Source organism: Engystomops pustulosus, chromosome 1 (assembly GCF_040894005.1).
Source record: "Engystomops pustulosus chromosome 1, aEngPut4.maternal, whole genome shotgun sequence".
NCBI classification, from domain to species: Eukaryota; Metazoa; Chordata; class Amphibia; order Anura; family Leptodactylidae; genus Engystomops; species Engystomops pustulosus.
The window spans coordinates 123476708-123498270 of NC_092411.1; the positions used below are offsets into that span (position 1 = coordinate 123476708).

General features: G+C 36.3%; 1 protein-coding gene across 42 annotated transcripts in view; it reads right to left on the reverse strand.

The window, feature by feature from the left end:
• The window catches only part of PTPRD (protein tyrosine phosphatase receptor type D), a 1096207-nt gene that overhangs the window by 641272 nt on the left and 433372 nt on the right, over nt 1-21563 (reverse strand). For all 42 annotated transcript variants that reach the window (XM_072152314.1, XM_072152279.1, XM_072152402.1 and 39 more), the window contains one exon: nt 17390-17432. The gene's annotated coding sequence lies outside the window, so the exon portion shown is untranslated. The remainder of the gene's footprint in view (nt 1-17389; nt 17433-21563) is intronic.

Genomic DNA, 21563 nt, shown 5'->3' on the forward strand with positions numbered 1-21563 from the left:
ATGTGACTTTTTTTGTCTTCGTATCCATATAAAATACGGTGGACTGGCAAATGATCGATGGATGACTATTGGTTGACTGACAGAATGCTCCTCCCACTGGTTCTGGATATTCGTATATATGGCAACATACGGTGCACAACCGTATGAAGCCCGTTTTCAACCCATATTTTATATGTTCCCATTGACTTCTATGGGCGTACGGATGCAATAATTGAGAAAATCAGACATGATTTTTATATGGCTAAAAAACAGTACGGTGCTCAATATGGCTAATGGAAGCTGTGGTGCCCATGGAAAAGAATGGGAATGTATGGTACCCGTTTTTACAAATTTGTGTAAATGTAGTCGAAGTTTTATAATGTATACTTAAGAAGACGTTGGACAAATATATAGCCCTATTCAACAAATAAAGAACATCCTAGTCTTAAAGGCTAAGCAAGGCCTTAGAGAATTCCTTTTTCCCCTTCTACATTGAAGTGATGGCTGGAACATTTGCCAAAAAGCTCACCAAAGTTGTGAAAATTTGGCAGCACAGACCCATTGCCTGAATTCAAGTCATTTATGCTTTTGTTCACAAGTGAAATAAAGGATATCATAGCAATAAGGTTTATTGTGCACAGTAATGGTGAGGTAAGGCACAATGCATGCACCGTGTCTCACTGCATCATGAAAGTGGCAAGTGGCAACAGTTCCTGAAATTGTGGTGTGACTGGGCATTTTTAATGGACTAAGGCAGGGTGATCAGCATTTACCATCAAGCGTCCAATGAGCCACAAACAACAGGCTGTGTGATTGAAGCTTAATTCTGGTGACACTTGAGATATCATGGGCACACAGAGATGGTTTATCAGTGCTATAAAATGAAAGGTCAAGTCCAATGTAAAAGGTTTTTAGCCTAAAATTGTTAAACGCAATACTAGACAAGTGTTCAAGCAGATCAAATTATGAGATGCAGCACTTGATTACCTTGTTTGTCATCACTGGTTTATGAAAGATGACCATGATGGAGATGCTCTTGTCACTGTTTAGGACACAGAACTCATATTATAGCAAATAACCAAGTTGGCCCCCTCCCCTAAAAAAATATAACAGACCTATAATAATAATTATATACAGGGTTCATATTGTGCAGTTATCAGCAAAATTATGTGTGCTGTCTGTGCCATACATGGAAGTTTCTATGCTGCTTCATTCTCTTACTCAATGGTATCTGCATCATAAAGACACAAATGCCAGTGATTCTTTTTTTTCCTCTATGCCAGGTCTTTACATTAGTGAGTTGATACTACATAGAAGAAGAAGAGTGAAGAATTCAGGCAATACCTTTTTGAGGCTAACTGAGTATATTTGATGGTGAGCTTTCGAGAATACTAGTTCTCTTCTTCAGACATGATGTTATGATTACACCACCACCATCACCTCACCATCAAATATACTCAGTTAGCCTCAAAAAGGTATCGCCTGATTTCTTCACTCTTCTTCTGCTCTCCATGGCTAGCAAGGTACAAATCTACACTACTAGATACTACGTAGCAATCAGATATTTTTCCTCCATTCATGCACACCGCTGCACAGAAGGGGCAAGTGTTGGATTTCTCCCAGTAAAGTCATAGATCAATGCTCAAACAAATACTTCACCTAGTTTCTCTAGGTGTGCACATTTATCATGGTATTTTTGTATTTGGATTTTATGTTAATTTCAGTCTGGAAATTGCTTAATGTTTAAATGAATTAGTCCAGTTTGAGTCTAAGAAATTCTGAACTTAATCACCACCCTAATGGACTTACTGACAAGCTAATTTCCCTTTGCCTGATCCCTTTATTCCCCCACATTTTATTTCAATGTTAAGTACAAACTGCACTAAACAAGCTTGCAAATTAAGCTGCAGCATTTAGCCAAAGTTTGAGTTTGGCTTGTGAATACACCAGACTTCTCTTGACACTCCTCTTAAAGTGAAGCTGTCAACTTACCAGCTGTTACCCCACTTATCTAGCAGCCCCCTCAATTAGGGTATTACATATCCTTTCTTGAATTCCTTCTTCAATGTGAAATCTCGCCTGTTTACCTATACCAAAAATAACCTCCAAAGACAAGTGAAAATGGTCAGAAAACTGCCATCTTTTGCTTGAAATTAATCAGACTTTGAAACTGGAGGGTTTGCATAATTATAGATGCTCAAATATTTGTATTTATATTACTTAGAACTAGGCACATGATATCATATTAAAGATAAGAATGTTGTCTTTCAAATTGTATGAGCTAACGTTAGCTACCATACCTGTAATACAGAGAGTAAAAGAAATCATATAGAGTTGGATCTTTATCTGCAGTTTCCATTCACAAATACTGTATGCAGTTAACTGCTTATACCCCTTGCCTTGTGAAATTTGAAAGATGAAATTCTCTACTTTCAAATAAAACCAGGACCATCTAGTTTCTGGAGGGCCCTCGATCTGGGCATTTAAATTGAAACTCCACCCTTAAACCTCTAAACCTTGTTTTCAGCTCCTTTGCCTAAAAGTTTGAGGATAATTTTTTATAGGAAAATTGGTGAAATTTCACATAAAAAAGAGAATTCTAGAACTGATATATCATACAGTACATTTTGTTGCTGCTAGTTTAGTGAGGTCAAAGCTGGGAAGAGGTTCTCTTAGATATGGGCTAAAGTAGCCCCTCGGGCTCATTAGCATAATTGTAAACGTTTATTGTAGAAGAAAGAAGGTTATGCACAACAAATATAAGAAGATTACCACAGCCACAGTTCCTGGATCTAAGAGTAAGTGTCCCTGGCTTATCATGCCTGATTTTCATGGTAGATTTCCTTTAACCCTCTATACCGTTTAAATGTAAACTTTTAACCCCTTCCCGACGCAGCCCTTTTTCGTTTTTGTGTTTTCATTTTTCACTCCCCACCTTCAAAAATTTATAACTTTTTTTATTTTTACATGTACAGAGCTGTGTGATGGCTTGTTTTCTGCATTACAAATTACACTTCAAAATGGTGGTATTTAATATTCAATGCCATGTACTGGGAAGTGGGAAAAAAATCCAAATGCAGTGAAAATGGTGAAAAAAACTCATTTGCTCTGTTTTCTTGTGGACTTGGAATTTATGGATTTCACAGTATACCCCAAATAACTACTTTATGTCTACTTTATTCTTTGGGTTGGTACGGCTATGAGGATACTAAATTTGTATAGGTTTTCTAATGTTTTCATACATTTACAAAAATTAAAACCTCCTGTAAATATAAAAAATTTTTTTCCATCTTTTGACACGAATAACTTTTTCATATTTTGGTTTAACAGAGCTGTGGGTGATTTTTTCCAACTTTTGATGATGTCCATGCTACCATGTTTAGTGTGACCTTTAGATCACTTTTTTATATTTTTAAAAATTGCAAAAAAGTGCCATTTCCATCTTTGGGCGCTATTTTCCGTTACTGGAAAATGATGTCATGGGCTCCCATCCACCACCTTTTTTTTAAAGCCACCAGAACCTTGATCAGTGCTAGCAACAATTGTGGGTGTTACCGGTAAGCATTTGCTGCAATATGCAGCAAAGACTTACCAGCTATGGAGAGAGCTCAGCCCATGAGCCATCTCCATGCACCCGATGTGCGAAGTACTATTAGATCACATGTCGGGAAGGGATTTAATATATAGTGCAGTCACAAAGGATATCTTCATTTTCATCAGCTTTTTCCTTTTGTACTCAGCAACTGGCTCATATCTTATAGACCTAAGTTTACCTACAAGGAGAAACAATGTGTCCCAACTCATGACTCAAAATCAAGAAAAAATCAGGGACAACATGGAAGCAGCCACAGTGTTTTTGCCAAAATGTAAAGTGGAATGATATAATTACATGTGATTTTCCTGCTGCAGATTGAAAACATCCACAATTTTCTGGAGTGTGCAGCCTGTAGCCTGCTGATGCATTACAAATTCCTTTCAGCCCTGCATGTTATTATCAGAGCACTCATGTGGCTAAGTGGTGTAATTACACAAATAAAACTCTGCCTAACAATTGCAATTTAAGTACTGTAATAATATATATTTAAATTTCTTTAATTTTATGACACCAGCATATTCTGTAGCCCAGTATGAACATTGTAATCACATGTTGCTTTCAGTAAAGAAGTAAGTTGTTTCAAAGAATGCCAATCAGTTTGTAAAACTGTATGTTCTGGAAACTACATGAAGGGGTTAACTTAATGCATTTGAATGACAAGCAATTATGTTGATCTTGTTAGGCAAAGTGCAATGTAGATTTATTACAGCATATAGACACTTTTAGTCAGTGTGCATTGTTGTAAAAATTTGGAAGCTTTATAAAAGAATAATTCATAAAGATAATTACATGCACACAATGTTAGTATTCAGAAGCTATGTAAGGAAATCACCTTGAACTTTTTTCCTCATGATTAGCCTCTTCCGCTCACTAATGACTGACAGATTTGAGAATCTGCTTGAGCTGCCAAGTTTTGTTCCCCTGCACCTGGAGCAACTGAAATCCTGTGATATAATCCATTGCGGCATACAGTTTATCAAAATATGTTCAAGTAAATAATCTTACTAGCACCACAGACTTGGAAGATGCAGCCTGTGTCACATAATTATTGCCAGAACATTACCACCTTAAAGGTCCTCATGACCTCAAGCACATATAGAAGAATACATAATGTTGGGGAGATAATAAACAACAAGAAAGGTATAACACAGTGCCTGTATCATCTTAAGTCCATGGTGTGCAGATAAGAAGATACTGAATTTTGTGAACTGTTTGCTGGTGGTTTAGGGGTTGATTGTCCACAGCCTTTCCTCCAGCAGTCTGCACTGGTCCAGCAATGGTAACTTGTAGTAACTGACAAAGTTCTGCGCCAATCATTTTTGGAGCAGAGGCACTGGATTCCCATAGGTATCCTGTTCACATTCAATATTACAGTACTTTATTTTGACTTGCTTTGTACCTCAATTATGAGACTCTGTTTTCTGCCTTTCTGATGTTTTGCTCTTGGATCCTGTTGAGACTATTCTTTTGTTTCTAAGATTTTGTAATTCATTTTCCTATCTCTATTGTGACCTAGCTTGTTGACCATTTTTCCTGTTTGTGTTTATCCATTTATGTGTTTGCACTTTGGCATAGAGTGGGGCTGCCTTCTGGTTATCCTGCACTGTTTATTGTATGCAAGGCAAGTAGGTAGGGCCTTTGGGGTCAGTAATTTAGGGCTCACTGTCCTGTTTGTGTATCAGAACCTGTTCCCTGCATTAAAAAGTAGCATAAGGGATTTCTTGAATGATATATTTATGGAATGTGGCATTAACCCCAAATAGCGGTGGTACCCTTTTTGTTTTAGACATTTAAGACATATCCTGGAGATAAGGTGACCACCATGTAGAATAAAGTGGTATGATTAATATGAAGTTGTATGATAGGTTGACCAAAGTAGACGGTAAGATGTGTGAAGGTGGTAATTGGTAACATGAAGTACAGATGTCAGTTGTTTTTAATTAAACCAGTATACTCGAGTGTAAGCCGACATGCTTTTAAGCCGAGACCCCTAATTTTAACACAAATAAATGGAAAAACCTATTGAATTGAGTATAAGCCAGGGTGGGAAATGCATTGGTCACAGCCTCCCCAATATATAGCCAGCAAGCTCCCTGTTGTATATAGCCTACCAGCCTCCTCTAGAATATAGCCAGCCAGTCCCCTATAGTATATTGCCAGCCAGCCCCTGTAGTGTATAACCTGCCAGTCCCCTGTAGTGTATACCCAGCCAGCCGCCTGTAGTATATAGCCTGCCAGCCCCTGTGGTATATAGCCTGCCTGCTCTTGTAGTATATAGCCTGCCAGCCCCCTGTAGTATATAGCCTGGCAGCCCCCTGTAGTGTATAGTGTGCCAGACCCTGTAGTGTATACCCTGCTTGCCCCTTATATATAGACTGCGCCCCCAGCCCCGCAGTATATAGCCTGCAGCTCCTGCGCTGTAAACTAAACTAAGTACACAGACATGAAGGTGTGTCTCCTCTGACAGGATCCACTCTTCTTTAAGATGCATAAGCCCTTGTTTTATGCAAATGAGAGAGGCTCAAGGCACCATTAACACCCATGGAACCCCTCAGGTCAGTTTGCATAAGTTTAAAAGCCTTTTTTGTAAAAATCAGGGCATAAGAAACCAAATAAGGGGAAAATCCTTACATAATACATACATACATTAGTATTTCAGTGTGGTTGAATTTACAATCCTTGATCCTTGTGGTAGATGTTCTTTAAATGATCTGAATACAGTATTCCTTTACAATGATAGTATAAAAGAAAATTTGGAGTGTGTAGTTAATGATCAGCAATTTTATAATTTGGCCAATGCTGCCATCTTATCATAGTTTTCTCACAATGTTTGTAACAGTTTTATAGGTTCACTGATTAAGTAAACCTGAAACATTCCCTCATATTGCTCACTCTTTTTGAATATTCTACAATAGAGTGGAGAATAGCCCCTGGCTTAGCTCATGTTCAATGGTGTTTGCAGATATAGCTCAGAGATACCATACATTGTACTTGGCATGGGACATTAGCTGCAACGAGCTGTGACTTCTCTTGAGCACAATAATTAAAGAAACCTCATCACTTGCAAGTTTTAAGGACCAATGGTCAGTCTAGCCACATGGTCTCTCTCTCTTTTACTGGCTACTGAGATGATTTAAAAATAGATAATACCAACTAAAGTCAATAAGCACACTTAGTCATCTTAGCAGATTCACCACTTCAGCGAAACTGAAATTTAAGAATGGTCCCTCCATCCTCCCTTCATGTTCCTCTATTCCCTGGAGGGAAAACACTGCTGCCTGAGTGCAACCACTTCATCAATGTGCTCAAGCTCCAGGGTAGGGTAGGAGGTTTGATTCAAGTGAAAATTTAGATAACCTGTGAGTACTACTACTCCTATCCTCTCATTTAACTGACTGGGATGCTGCTGATTAAGCTAGTTTTTCCACCAAAAGCACAATGAATTTTATGGACTTGTACTCTAAACTTGCACTTGATGATTCTGACCTTTCCTGGTAACACTAGGCAATAATTGGGAATCCTCATGATTGGTCTGTGTAGACAAAACTGTGTGTTAATTTACTTATTATTATTTAGTATTTATGAAGATATTGACAGCTGTAAAATGGGTGAATTCCTACAAGTCAGCAGTGATTGGACAGCATCTTTCTAGTATCTTTTAGTATAATATAAAAATCGTTATTCACCATTAAGTGTTACACTTTTTATGGCAGATAATTACGTATATTTTTGGGACTATAAGACGCTTCTTACTACAGGACGCACCCCAAATTTAGGCTTCCAAAAATGGAAAAATATATTTTATACTAATAAAAATATCCCTGTTGGTCACACTAAAGCACAGCACACACAGATCTGCTCCATTCATACATTTACAGACACAGCTCTGCATCATCCATACAGTTACACACACAGCTCTGCATCATCCATACAGTTACACACTCATGACTGCTACATCCATACATTTGCACACACAGCTCTGCATCATCTATACATTTACAGACACAGCTCTGCATCATCCATACAGTTACACACACAGCTCTGCATCATTCATACAGTTATACACACAGCTCTGTATCATCCATACAGTTACACACACAGCTCTGCATCATCCATACAGTTACACATACAGCTAAGCTATACACACAGAACACCCCCACACACACACTTCCCCCTTCCCCTATTTCCCTCTTCCCCTTCTTCTTACTCTGTCCCAGGGCAGCATGTCCCCATTCTCAGCAGTATGTGGTGATGTAAGAAGCATGTGATCAGTCACATGATTCTGACATCACCGCAGGTCCTGTAGGACACCTGGAAGAGGGGAGAGCAGTGTGGAGGCTCTCCTCTCTGGGAGATCGGGTGCAGCTCTATATCAGGGCATCATCTCCATTACAGCGGTCAGGAGGGTCTAGCAGTGCTGGATCCTCCTGACCTTTGGTCTATAAGACGCAAGCACTTTTTAGCAAGATTTTTTCTTCCTAAAAAGTGTGTCTTATGGTCCCAAAATATGGTATACCTTCACCATTATCTTGTTTTAAAATAAAATTTGTGATAACCCTAATTCATTACTGTGTGATCATCGGAAAAGTCCCCCAAATATGGAAAACATTAAGCATCCACCCAAAAGTGATGAAGGTAGAGTTGCCAGGAATTTGCTTCCTATTTACACTTTCCCTCTTGGATCTTCTGGTCTTGATTTCCCAGCAAGCATATGTTAATGATAATCTAGCATGTTAGGATCCATATCTGTACTGATGGAAAGCAGTGCTGGAAAATTGGTTTATTTTCCATCAGGAATTTCTCCTCTCATGATTTTTCGTGATGGAATTAAGGATTTATATCAATACACATTGACATTTAACACATTGATCATTTAAACATTAAACAGCGACTTACAAGCATGATCTCTTAACCCAGTTTAGCTTTGGTTTCAGTAAATTGCTGATAGGAAGGGAAAATATGAATTTCTCTGTCTAATGAATGGAAATGCAATGCTTTTACTCTAGGGTCCTCTCTACATTTAAGAATGGTTAAGGTTGTCCTTAATACTGTACATGTTTAACTCTTTGCTTGTAGGCTATACTTACATTTTTCCACCATCCACTAAAGTCACAGTTCTTGCTGGCATGCTTGGTATCATTGGGAAGCAACAGGTCCAAAATACTTCTCAACACGGTCATAATTCGGAATTGTATAGATGTGTATCTTTAAGGAAACAATCCTTCTTAATGAATTCCAGTTGAAGAGTACATTTCAACATATTTCGATGTGCAGTATAATATTGATTACTTTATAATAGAAACTTAAAATAATATTTTAGTGTCTTGTACATGTAAGATCTATTGTTTCCTTATAGCATTACTAATAGTTATAGTAAATATCTACTGTACCTTTCATCTGACCTTGAAACATATAAGTTCAGGATATAAGGATATCAATTAATTTCTAAAAAAAAAACCTCTTTACTAAGAGCATTAATGACTCTTGTCCTTTTTTTCAAACTTAGGGACAATTAAAGTTGTAACAGCTAAAAATATCCATTAATTAAGGCTGAATCAAACATCCGTGAAATGCAGATGGTAACCATAAATCAGAACAATTGGTGTGTCTAGAAATTAACATGATCAAAAAAGTGCCTCTGCCAGCTGCCTCCTGCAAAAAATCGCTAAGTGTTTTACCTGGTAAGGGCTGCATACATTTATTTATCTCCTTTTTGCAGAGTAAGCAAGGCCTGTGATTGATTACAAGGCCAGAAGTAGAACCAGAGAGTCAAATGCAGATTAACCATAAAATATTAATTCAATTTAAAGGAAGATCTTTGTTAGTTACTCTTGACTTTAAGAGAAATTGTGTATGTAAGAAACATAATACATGCTGCAATGTGTGCAAAGGATTTAAAGGATTCGTCCACTTTCAGCAAATAATTTATATTGTTTGTGTAGGCAAAAGTTACATAATTTTCCAATATGCTTTCTGTATCAGTTCTTCGCCATTTTCTAGATCTCTGCTTGCTGTGCTTCTATAGAAACTTTTAAGTTTACTTCCAGTGGATAGAATCTGTCCATGGTGATGTGATAGACATGCAAGTGCATGAGCCGTTATTATAATACTCCTATTACTCCAACTCAAACTCCTATTACTCTCAGTGTGATGGACAGGCTTGTACACCTGCATGTCCATCACATCACCATGGACAGATTCTATCCACTGGAAGTAAATAGAGAAGCTTTCTATGGAAGGACAGCAAGCAGAGTTCTAGAAAACTGCAAGGAATTGATACAGAAAGTATATAAAAAAATTGTATAACTTTTCATTACACAAATAATGTCAATTATTTACTGTGCATGGCCAACCCCTTTAACGCCTTCAAAATAGTGTCTTAGGGATGATAACTTCTCTCAATGACAAGAGGCTTTGTATGTTTTTTATGGTTATGGGTTACTCTATCTTTATTATTTGGTGGGCTATAAAAAAGGTTTGTGTTATTTCATGACACATAGGGCTGTTTACCAATTACATTTTAAAAGGCATATTTTTATTTATACTCAAATTTAAGGGAAATTTTACAAAAAGTGAAACAATTGACAAGAAATGTTAAAATATGTGTTGATAATAGTTAATAACATATATAGTCTCTTGATTTGGTGACTTATGATTTTTATTTATGTTTTATTTCATGTTTTTTTATTTACTTGTATTACTTGTCTGTTTTTTTCTTTTACATATGCCCCCATTATATCATAATGACTCCTGCTATCTCAATAGCTAATGCACAGGAGAAACTTAGTGAAACCCCTACATACTGCAGTTCACAACCTAGTAGTTAACAGCAACCCACACAGCTTTTACCATATTCATATTTGTTATCAGATGCACCATAACACCATATTAGCAGTCAAAATTTGTGTCTATATTGTAAATGGAAATCATTTTTTTAGGTTATTGGGGGGCACGGTCTCTTCATATAATCATAGGTCTACGGGGAATTTGGTTTTGTCAAGGTTTAGTTTGCAAGGACTTTAAGTGATTTTTATATGGAGCTTTTCTAATCATTATATAACAATGCTTGTGCTCTAAGTTCTATAAATAATATAGCATCATAGCTTTTTGCTGGCTTTTTTTCTACTTATAAAATACAAGTGGCAATTCAATAAATGTTCTGCTATTAAATCCTTTTGTGCCTTCACAAACAATGAAATGCAACTTAAATAGTAAACTTGGCTTGTAGACAGTGGTCACTTTGACATTTTCGAAAAAATTCAACAGAAAACACAGCAAGAAGCTATTTCCTCTAACAACATTATTTTTACACCGCAGACTTCATAATTTTCTCTGTCAAGTGTTTCAGGATGACCTGTCAACTGAAAAGTGAAAGCTGTGTGATTTACCTGGAAAATGTGCTTTAATTTCTTTCTGAATCATAAGTATTTTTTTCTTTAAAGCTGCATATGTAGTTCAAGGAAGAAATGCAAGGTATAATCATGATGATTTTCCTTTAAGTAGTATTGCAATTGGCAATTAGCGAGGTACCTTATCCGTTAATGTTCCAATAGGAGTTGTTCGCTAGGGGGAAGCAAGCTGGGATCTTAATGGCAATTTAATGTGCAAGTCACTCACAATTTATTAAAGGGAAAAAAAACATCACGTTGTACTCCTTTACATGAAAGCAGATGGAGAAATTTAACACCAAACGCAGGCACAAAATCCAGCACAAAACCACTACATTATGAGGTCTCATGGTAGTTTCAGATTTACACCATATGTTATCTCATTGAGTTAGAAATGAATGTACAGAGTGGATGAAGAACAGACAAGTACCTCAGTCTAAAATGAACAGACCTCACAGGGAATAAAAATGCAGGGAGGAAAATGAATGTGCATGGCATGTTAAAGGAAGAGAAAAGTGATGTCACAGGCCATATAGATTCTGCAATGTGAAATGATCCATAAGTCAAATGGAATGAGTTTCCAACATTCAAATCAATGGGATATACTCAAGGGTATTACGTTGGTAATTAGGAGACATTTGCCTTTTTTTCCTTCCCACTGATGATGAATCCTTGTTTACTTTCTAACAGCACTGTCATATGAAAATGAGTGTAATGCACTTCACCCATTACACATCAGAGACTGGCAAACACACATCTCTATAAATTCTTACAGGATCTACCATGTGTTACTAACAACAAATTAGATGCTGTTTTACCATAATTCCACAAGTTTTCCAAAAATGTAGTTAATGACTTCTAGTAGCCATAATATTATGCATTAAGAATTCAGGGTATTAAATCATCATCAGGGATCCTCTGCCATTCTTCCTTGAAGGTCCTTTCCTGTTTTCTCAGGTTGGATGGTGAACAGTGGTGGACAGCCATTTTCAAGTCTCCCCAGATATGCTCAATTGGATTTAGGTCAATGCTCTGGTTGGGCCAGTCAAGAATGTTCACAGAGTTGTTATGAAGCCACTGCTTTGTTATTTTAGCTGTGTGCTTAGGAACATTGTCTTGTTGGAAGGTGAACCTTCTGCGCGGTCTGAAGTCCAGAGTGCTCAAGAAGAGGTTTTCATCCAGGATATCTCTGTATTTAGTCACATTCATCTTTCCTTATATTGCACACAGTTGTCCTGCCCCTGCAGCTGAAAAACACCAACATAGCAAGATGCTGCCACCACCATTTTTCAATGTTGTGATTTAACATAAAAAAGTTCAATGTGCATTACTTCAAACCATAGAATCTTATTTCTCATAGTCCTCGATTCCTTCATGTGTTTTTTTGCACACTGTATGTGGCTTTCCTATGTCTGCATCAGACTCTGCCATAAAGCCCTGACTGGTGGAGGGCTGCAGTGATAGATGATTTGGTGAAACTTTCTCCAATCTCCCTACTGCCTCTCTGTAGCTCAGCCAGAATGATCTTGAGGTTATTCTTTACCTCTCTCACCAAGGCTCTTCTCCCACGATTGCTTTGTTTGACTGGACGTCCATCTCAAGGAAGAGTTGTGGTTGTCTCAAACATCTTCCATTTAAACATTATGGGGGCCACTGTGCTCTCAGGATCATTGAGTGCTGCAGAAATTCTTTTGTAATGTTTGTCATATCTGTGCCTTGACACAATTCTGTCTCTGAGCTTCCTAGGCAGTTCCTTAGACCTCATGATTCTCATGTGTTCTGACATGTACTGGGAGCTGTGAGGTCTGATATAGACAGGTCTGTGCCATTTCAAATCAAGTCTAATCAGTTTAATTAAACACAGCTTGTAGAACCATTTCATGGAGGATCAGAATTAAATGGACAGCATGTGAATTAAATGTGAGAGTCAGAGCTCCATTCTTTCGTTTTCAGGTCAGGTGGCCAGGACCTCTGAAACTCTGGGCCCCATACCAGCTGCTAAGCCTATGAAAATGTTGCTAAAATATATTTAACAATAAAACCTTTGTTTACAATAGTTTATTTTCTAAAACACACCATCCTTATATATGATGTCATTCAGGTCCCTTTTCCCCCAACAACGAATAGTAATGAGAGTCAGCCATTTAAAAGACATATTTATGTTATGTTTTAGATGTCAGTGACATCAGTGAAGACTTTCCACCTGGTCTGCTTGTCTCTATTAAAAAAATGATCATTGTAAGGTTTTTGTTTTGTTTTTAGAATTTTTTGTTTATACAGCTTTCAAACAAAGGTTCAAATTACACATCAAAGTCTTTGGATCATCAAATCACAGTTACCAAATGATAAATACTAAATTCAAAATGCCTTCCACTGTCATTTCTCCACACCCTTCGCTTATCTGCCAAGCCCTCCTTTACTGGCCTTTTCTGTCTGTTTGTTGAGACTTTTGATGGCTTTTCTGCTGGTCAGATGTATCTTAAGGGTTTTTCTTTATTGATACATGTGGCTTTTGTCTGTAGGTAATTTGCGACTTTTTAAAACAAAAGTTGCAATAAGTCTCTGAGTCTCAAACAGTTCCCCAGCTGTTTTTTATGCCTGGTCAGGAGCAGTCGTAAGCTTGTGCAAAAATGTGGATTAAAGTGATAACTCCGGAAACACTGCAGGAAACTAGACAACGACAAACTTTGAAAGGAAACAGTTTTAGGCACAAAAAAGTCACAAATGAGCACAAGAAGCTTGAAAGGTCTCAAAAATTAATGAAAAAGGCAAGCCAAAAGTTTGATACATGTACCTCAATGTCTTCATGTTTGACAATGATTGGTATGTGCAATAAGACTGAATGCTAAAACTCTGAACACGGCAAAAAAGCTATCCCCCTATGGCTAATTTTTAAGATTAAGGCCTATAAACATGCAACAAGGGTTTGAGACACAGGCTTTGGAAATAAAAGAAAGTTTCAAAAGTATGGGTTACCCTGAGAAGTTGGTGGATTATGTGTATGAAAAATGAAAAATAAAATTCAAAAGAAATTGTTGCAACAAAGTAAGAATAAGGGGAAGAAAAATGATAATGGTAGATTTGTCTTCACTTTGATTTTACTCCCATGGCAGAAACAGCTAAAAAAATAATAAGGAGCAATTGATATCTCATTGACTTGGCACCAATAGCAGAGAGGATCCTTACTGATATTCCGTAGAAGGAAAACATGAAAATAGAATTGTTTAATAGTATATTCTCCTCACAAAAGAAAAATTGGCTAAAGAAGAACCATCCAGTTGGAAATTTTTCGTGACCATGTAGTCAATATGAAAGATATTGTAAAACAACTTTTGTGGTTTATGTTTTAACCCCTTAACGACTTGGCCTTTTTTAGTTTTTTCATTTCCATTTTTCACTCACCATCTTCAAAAATCTATAACTTTTTATTTTTCCACATAAAGAGCTCTGTGATGGCTTATTTTTTGCGTAACAAATTGAACTTCATAGTGATGGCATTGAATATTCCCTGCCGTGTACTGGGAAGCGGTAAAAAAATGCAGTAAAAATATCTACTTTTGTCATTACGGGGTACGATTACGGGGATACCAAATTTGTATAGGTTTTATAATGTTTTCATACATTTACAAAAATTAAAAGCTCCTGTACAAAAATTTTGGGGGGGATTTTGTCATCTTCTGGCGTCAATAACTTTTTCATACTTTGGTGTACGGAGCTGTGGGTGGTGTCATTTTTTTGCAACTTTAGATGGTGTTTTCATTGTTATAATTTTTGTACAACCTTTTGATCACTTTTTATTAATTTTTTTATATTTTTCAAAATGGCAAAAAAGTGCCATTTTCGACTTTGGGCGCTATTTTCCGTTACGGGGTTCTATGCAGTGAAAAAACGTTATTAAATTTTGATAGATCCGGCATTTTCAGATGCGACGATACATAATGTGTTTAGGATTTTTACTGTTTATTAATATTTATATCTATATTTTAGGGTTTTTGTCATAATTTTCTTTAAACTTTTTTTATTTTTAATTTTACTATTTTTCAGACTCCCTAGGGTACTTTAACCCTAGGTTGTCTGATCAATCCTACCATATACTGCCATACTACAGTATAGCAGTATATGGGGATTTTCCTCTTCATTCATTACAATGTGCAATTAGCACATTGTAATGAATGGGTTAAAACGAGACAGCTACGGGCCTTCGTGAGACCCGAAGCTGTCATGGCAATGTATCGTGGCGTCATCGGGGAGCGGTGATCCGCCATATTTTAGAAGCCGCTGGCAGCATGCCGGCGGTGATCGACATGACAATGTCCGCGATCGGTGCTAGACATTTTACCTGCATGTTCAGGATTTTATATGTTTATTTATTTATGTATTCTAGGAAAAGGGTTATCATTTGCCTTTTAATTATTTTTCTTTTATTTCAGTGTGATAGTTATATTGCAGAATACAGGCAGGTTATGTACAAGATTCTGTAGTTGAATTTGTATTTAAGTCTGAATTGTATACTTTATAATTGTAGCTCCAGGCCTTTTTCTGGCCTTTGTGGCAATTGGATTTTAAAAATGTTGGCTTGTTATAAGAACTAGAATTAACAATAAAGCTTAATTTGAGACACTATTGATGACTGTTATAGCTGTTTATAGTAGCCTAAGGTGCAAGTACAGTAAATTGCCAACATCCAGAGGTCTGTTTGCAACTAGCGGGCGTTCTTAAGTTAGGGACCGCCTGTATTCCAAATATACTGCATCTCTTGTACGTTCTGCTCTGGCCGGTTGTAAATCATACAGCTGAATGATAGCCATGGGAGCCCCTTATAGTTTGGTTGTCACATGGGGTTCCAATGAGACTATAGCTTAAATATAGCATATACCCGCCCTGGATGTACAGGACCCAAGTGCCCTCTCCATACCACCCTTGATGACTGGTAATATAATTTGACATTAACTCTTCAAAGGGTTATAAGTGAGTTCACATATTCAGTTGGTCAAATGCTAAGCTATCAAACAGCTTTTCCACCACCTCTCTAGTCCCCTTTCTATCAGTTAAACATGGTTATGCTCAAAGCAATAATATAAAAGTGAGCTACTGCAAGGCACTATTGTATGTGTATAGCACAAAATCAGAGGGGCAGCAGGTACACAAATACCCTACTGTTTTCTTTTTTTAAATCAAGCAGTTTTTATTAACATTTTCAAACTTTTTTGAAAATGTTAACAGCAAAAGAAAGAAAATACAACCCTAATGTTTTCTAAATACATTTGACATTGAGTTTAGTGTAAATTTTATGACTCTAGTTTCTAGTTTCCACACCCATGTGAATGAATTTGCAACTCTGTTTAAGATGAACACATTGTTAATATCTATAACACTTATAGCCTTATTCAAACATTTAGATAAAAGGAAAAAAATATGCATGCTTTGGGTTGCCATGATTTAACCATGGTTAGATAAAATAATACTAGTCCTGATATTGTCTTATCTCCTTATCTTACTAAATTGACTCATAAAACTATATTGTTCCCCTAAAATAATGTCATACATATCATAATTAAATCACAAATGAAAATGGTTTTCAATTTTCCAAATCCCATTAAAAGACCTTATAATTTCAAATTGTTTGAAGTTCACATGAAGGACAGTATCATAATAACATCAGTCCCCGAGAGACCTTGTAGCACCCGGTAGTCACTCCAAAGGTTTTACAAATGTTTTCTTCAGTAAAGACAGCAAACATCATAAGGCCTTTTGTAAATATGTCTACTAGACTCTTTGTTTGAATAGAAATATTGAACTTCACCATTACTATTATATACACAGGGAGATTATTCTAGATTTCTGTATTTGATCAATGGTTTAATGTGCCACAGGACTTACTTATTTTATAAAACAAACCTGATATTTAAATGGATAAATAATCTATAACATCTTAATCTAGTGAAGGTCAAAAGCATAATCTTCTTTTTTCTATTGTATTCACGAGTAAAGATTAAAAATTATCTTCCAACATTTTATGAGACACTGCAATTTAACGTCAACAATGCTGTGAGTCCAAGATAAAGATACAAAAATAAATACCACATAGTTTATAATAAGAGAGTGACAACATACTCAAGAATAAAGAAAGAATAAAACAAATATATTTCTATTAGGTTAATTATAGGTCTTATAAAATGCATGTTGTATGATGCATTGACATGGAATTATTAGATTTATTCTGTTAAAGTTAGCAATACAATGTAATAACATCTCAATGTTGGTTTTATTGGTTATTTAAAATTGAGAAAAAATAAGATAATATAAATTACTGTATTTTATTAAATATGGACATTTTGTGCAAGCCAAGAGCTAAAAGAAAAACCATTACTTTAAAACCAATTTAAAAACGATAGTCGGAATTCAAAGAGGTTAACTGATAACTTACTTGTTGCCACAGAACATCTTATTGTTGTAGTCCCAGGGTAGGTCTGAAATATTAAAGAACATTAAATTATATAAGTATCACTTTATCATGGATATAATAAGTATTGTGTTTCTTCTATAATGAAAAGCAATGTAATATAAGCTGAGAAATGTGAACAATATAATATCATCATTACAAACGTTTATCAATTTATGTTCTGTACATTTGTGACAAAAAATTGGTATTTCTTAGCCTCCACTTGTTCTAATTCCTTTATTGGCTGTGGGTGCCATTGCATTGGATCCTAAAACCATGCAACATCAGCATTCATTGGAAGTAACTTATCTTAGGCTCTTCTATTTTTTATTATTGGTTTTGTTATTCTTATTTTTGCAACATTTTTGGTAAACTTGCGGCAACATTTTCTGACTTTGTCACTCACTTAGCTAAGTTTGCTGTGCCAGAGATTGTCACTGTTGTGCCTGAATTCAGAGGTGAGTGATAGAGTCAGATTCATCTAGAACTCCTTATATGGTCTAGACCTATAATAGAACTAAATATTTACATATTTTGCATTGCTGCAAACTGAAGGTCATTCGACCAAAAAAAGAAATTTTTATTAAAATTTAACTTTTATTGCAAACTATTTTATAAGAAAAGGCAGGGGACGTTTCCCTGCTTTAATTCTATGTATGAAAGCAAAAGATAAATGTTAAAAATTGTGAGTGGTGGGAGTAGAGATGTGTTTTCATTTATATATGAGAGGGAATGTTATAGAATTGAAGAATGCTCACATATGTCGCAGAGACATTTGGGCACTTAGACAGACAGGCTTTTATTACTGGTGTTACTGTGCAGTACTCGCTCTAACCCGAGTATTACTGGTTAACACTGATTTTGGTGCGACAGTCTCTAGGGGATCACTATCGTGCATTCGTGAGTATCACATATTCTTGTCCATGTATATTCCCCTGTCTCCAGTGTTTATTGGTATATGTCGTCTCACTGACTGCAGCCGGGGTGGCTGTTTATGAGTGTGCACAGTATTTTTTGCGACACCTGCGATTAGAGGTGTTTTTCGTTGGACATACTATTCCCTATGCGGCTTAAGGCTGGCCGCCAGTTCAATAGTTGTCACTAGCCACTCGTTGGATTTAGTACTCTTGCATTTCTGTACTATCTCATTCATTCCCGCTCTCACTCACACTGTATTCGCTATGATTAGATGCCACTGCAGTTCAGCATCCACTACTCTTTCTAATCCTTAGCACCACTCTATTTAAAATCACACACACTCAAGCAGCCCCCCTGACATGTTTGATATGGCGTCCTCAGGGGGTAAGAGGTGCGTGTATGAAAAAGTCTCAACTCTTGCTCATCAAAAGTTGTGAAAAAGTTGCCCGATAAATCACCCTCTAAGATAAATCAAACAAGTCCAACTTAAGAAAACTGTAAAAAAAAAAATAAATGATAATGACCCACATTGTGCTATGAAATGCACAATGGGGGGAGGGATTAATCACAAATCTTTTCAACATCTTTTTGAGCTTGTTTTTGTGCTTAAAAGGTCAAATATTTGTTTTTGTATAATTTTGTTGCAATGGTAGAATTATGGACATGCTACATTTTAGGCTAAAAAAAAGCACAAAAAAACTGTCAAAGCTGTGATAAAACCTCCCCAAATGTTGTCACTGTGAAAGTATCCTGTGTGTACCATACCCAAAAGCCTGGAATATGGAGGGTAGATGTATAAAGAACAGTGGTTTGGTTCTGCATAAGCTTTTTGGCCATGATAGCTAAAATTACATTACAATCAATGAAACAAATCATTTTCCACTTGTGTTTTTTCCCATCTTTTTCCTGTACAAATCAGTTATTTGGTACTGTAATGGTGAATTGAGACTCAAAAAGGACACACAGGATAGGGAGCCCTAAACTGACCCCCCCCCCTCTCTTCTCATAAGCTGTCACCTGCCTGCTTGCCATTAACTAGGAGTTGTTCCCTTCCTACGCTAAAGTGCAGAAACTGAGCAAGACGAACACCACAAAAGCAGGGTCAGGGGTACAGGTCACAAAGAAATTGAGAACAGTACAGAATAGGAGCCAAAAAAGGAAAGTCAAAATTCAAAAGCCAAGACCAGAGAACCAGTGAAGTATAGAGTGCAAACAACAACATAGAGCTAATGTTAGAAATATAACCACCACTGGACTATTTGTGAATGAAAACCTTGGGTGGTGAAAGAGCCTCAGCCCCAGGTGACTGGACCAAAGGTCTGTCCATCATACCTAGTAGATCACTGCGGGAGGAACCAGATGTGGTGCAATAAGTCTAAACACAGCAGCAACTTTAGTCACTGTTCAGACACACAAAAACACAGATGAAAACAAACACCTTCACATTCTGCTGACAGAAGACAATGCTGTTATAGATATTACAGGGTATTTTCCAAGCTATTATACCTTGGAAAAGTCAAGATACACAACATCCTCTGCCTACCCCAGGTCCAGTCCTGAACTTCTCTCCTCACAGAAGTTTGTCAGACAGCACTAATTCCTCATAAAAGCAAGCTGTTATTGTGTTACCTTCAAAGCGATACTGTAGCATAACATCTCTAATGAACCCCTTAAATATTTTCCCTACTGTACAACAAAGATTAATCTCAGAAGTTTGTTGTTTCCAAGCTCACATGTGCTGTACTATTTCATTGCTTTGAGACAAAAAAGAAAACGCATGCATCCATCGCGGAGAATAAAGCAGTCATGAAAACAATAGTTCACCTAAGTAAGCAGCTAGACTCCTCAAATTCTTTTCCAAAAAAATTCTATTCATCACTCTGTTCTGTCCCTATAGGTTGATTTTGTAAGAAATTATTGCAATATTATAAATTAATTTTAGACATTAATCATTTCATTCATCTAGAGTGGAACTCAATGTTCTTTCTTAAGATAAATTGATAACCGGCTGCTTTTTAGAAGCGTTTCAATATTTTGGGCATATCTTCTAAGACAGAAGATTAATAAAGTAAATGGTTTAACAGATATTTTAGTCAGAAATAAAACAAGGCTGTCATGTGCAATTCAAATTACAATACTGAAAATATAAAAGATGGGAAAAAAGTTCCCATTTCTATAAACTGTTTTATTCTTCAAGTGACAAGAACATTTCACCTCTAAGAATAAATATTGTAAATTGTAATTTAAAAACAAATTATGCAGCAAAGGAACAAGTCGGAATCAGATTGTTGATTGTTTTCGAGAATGTTCGATACAAAGGCCAGTCAGCTAGGGAATGTGCAATTCCACTGAATTGCTTGCCAATTAAATATTTTGTTCAGACTTTTATTTATTTATCTTTCTTTATATTCATCTATGAATTGGCCAATCCACATATTCACCATAAAAATCTATAGTGTAGGGGGGGGGGGGGTTAAGCTATTTATAAAAAATAAGAACCAACCAAGAACATATGTTCTGATTATTAGTTATGTACTTTTATATAAAAAAAAACCCTACAATTTTCACTATAAATAACACCAGTGACTCATCATTGCATTTACTACTGACATGAGATGATGTTACAGCTTATCATAGGCTGAACCCCCTTCATTTAGGGCATGATTTAGCTTTATTATATGACAGCCACAATTGTTGCCAGCAATATGTTGGTTGGTCCACTTGATACTGCCATCTACATAGTGGTGACACATGAGAGCTGTTATATTGGGTAAGTTATACATTCACAGTATACTGAACTACATTTGAATCTTATGTATATTGCATGTGCAAGTTATCCCCTTCACGAGGAGGCCCTTTTTTTCATTTTAGCGTTTTCATTTTTCATTCCCACTTCAAAAATAATAATATTTTTTTTTAATTTTTCCATATTAAGAGCAGTGTGACGTCTTGTTTTCAGCAAAACAAATTGCACTTCACAGTGATTTTTTGACGTCATTCTTTGGGTCGGTGCAAACTCGGGGATACCAAATAAGTATAGGTTTTAATATTTTTTCATACATTTACAAAAATTAAAACCTCCTGTACAAAAAAAATCTTCATTTTGCCATCTGCTGTGTGGTGCCAGAAATAACCGTTACTATATTTTTATAGATCAGACATTTTGGGACGTGTTGATACCTAACATGTTTATGATTTTTACTGTTTATCTATATTTATATCAGTTCTATGGAAAGGGGGT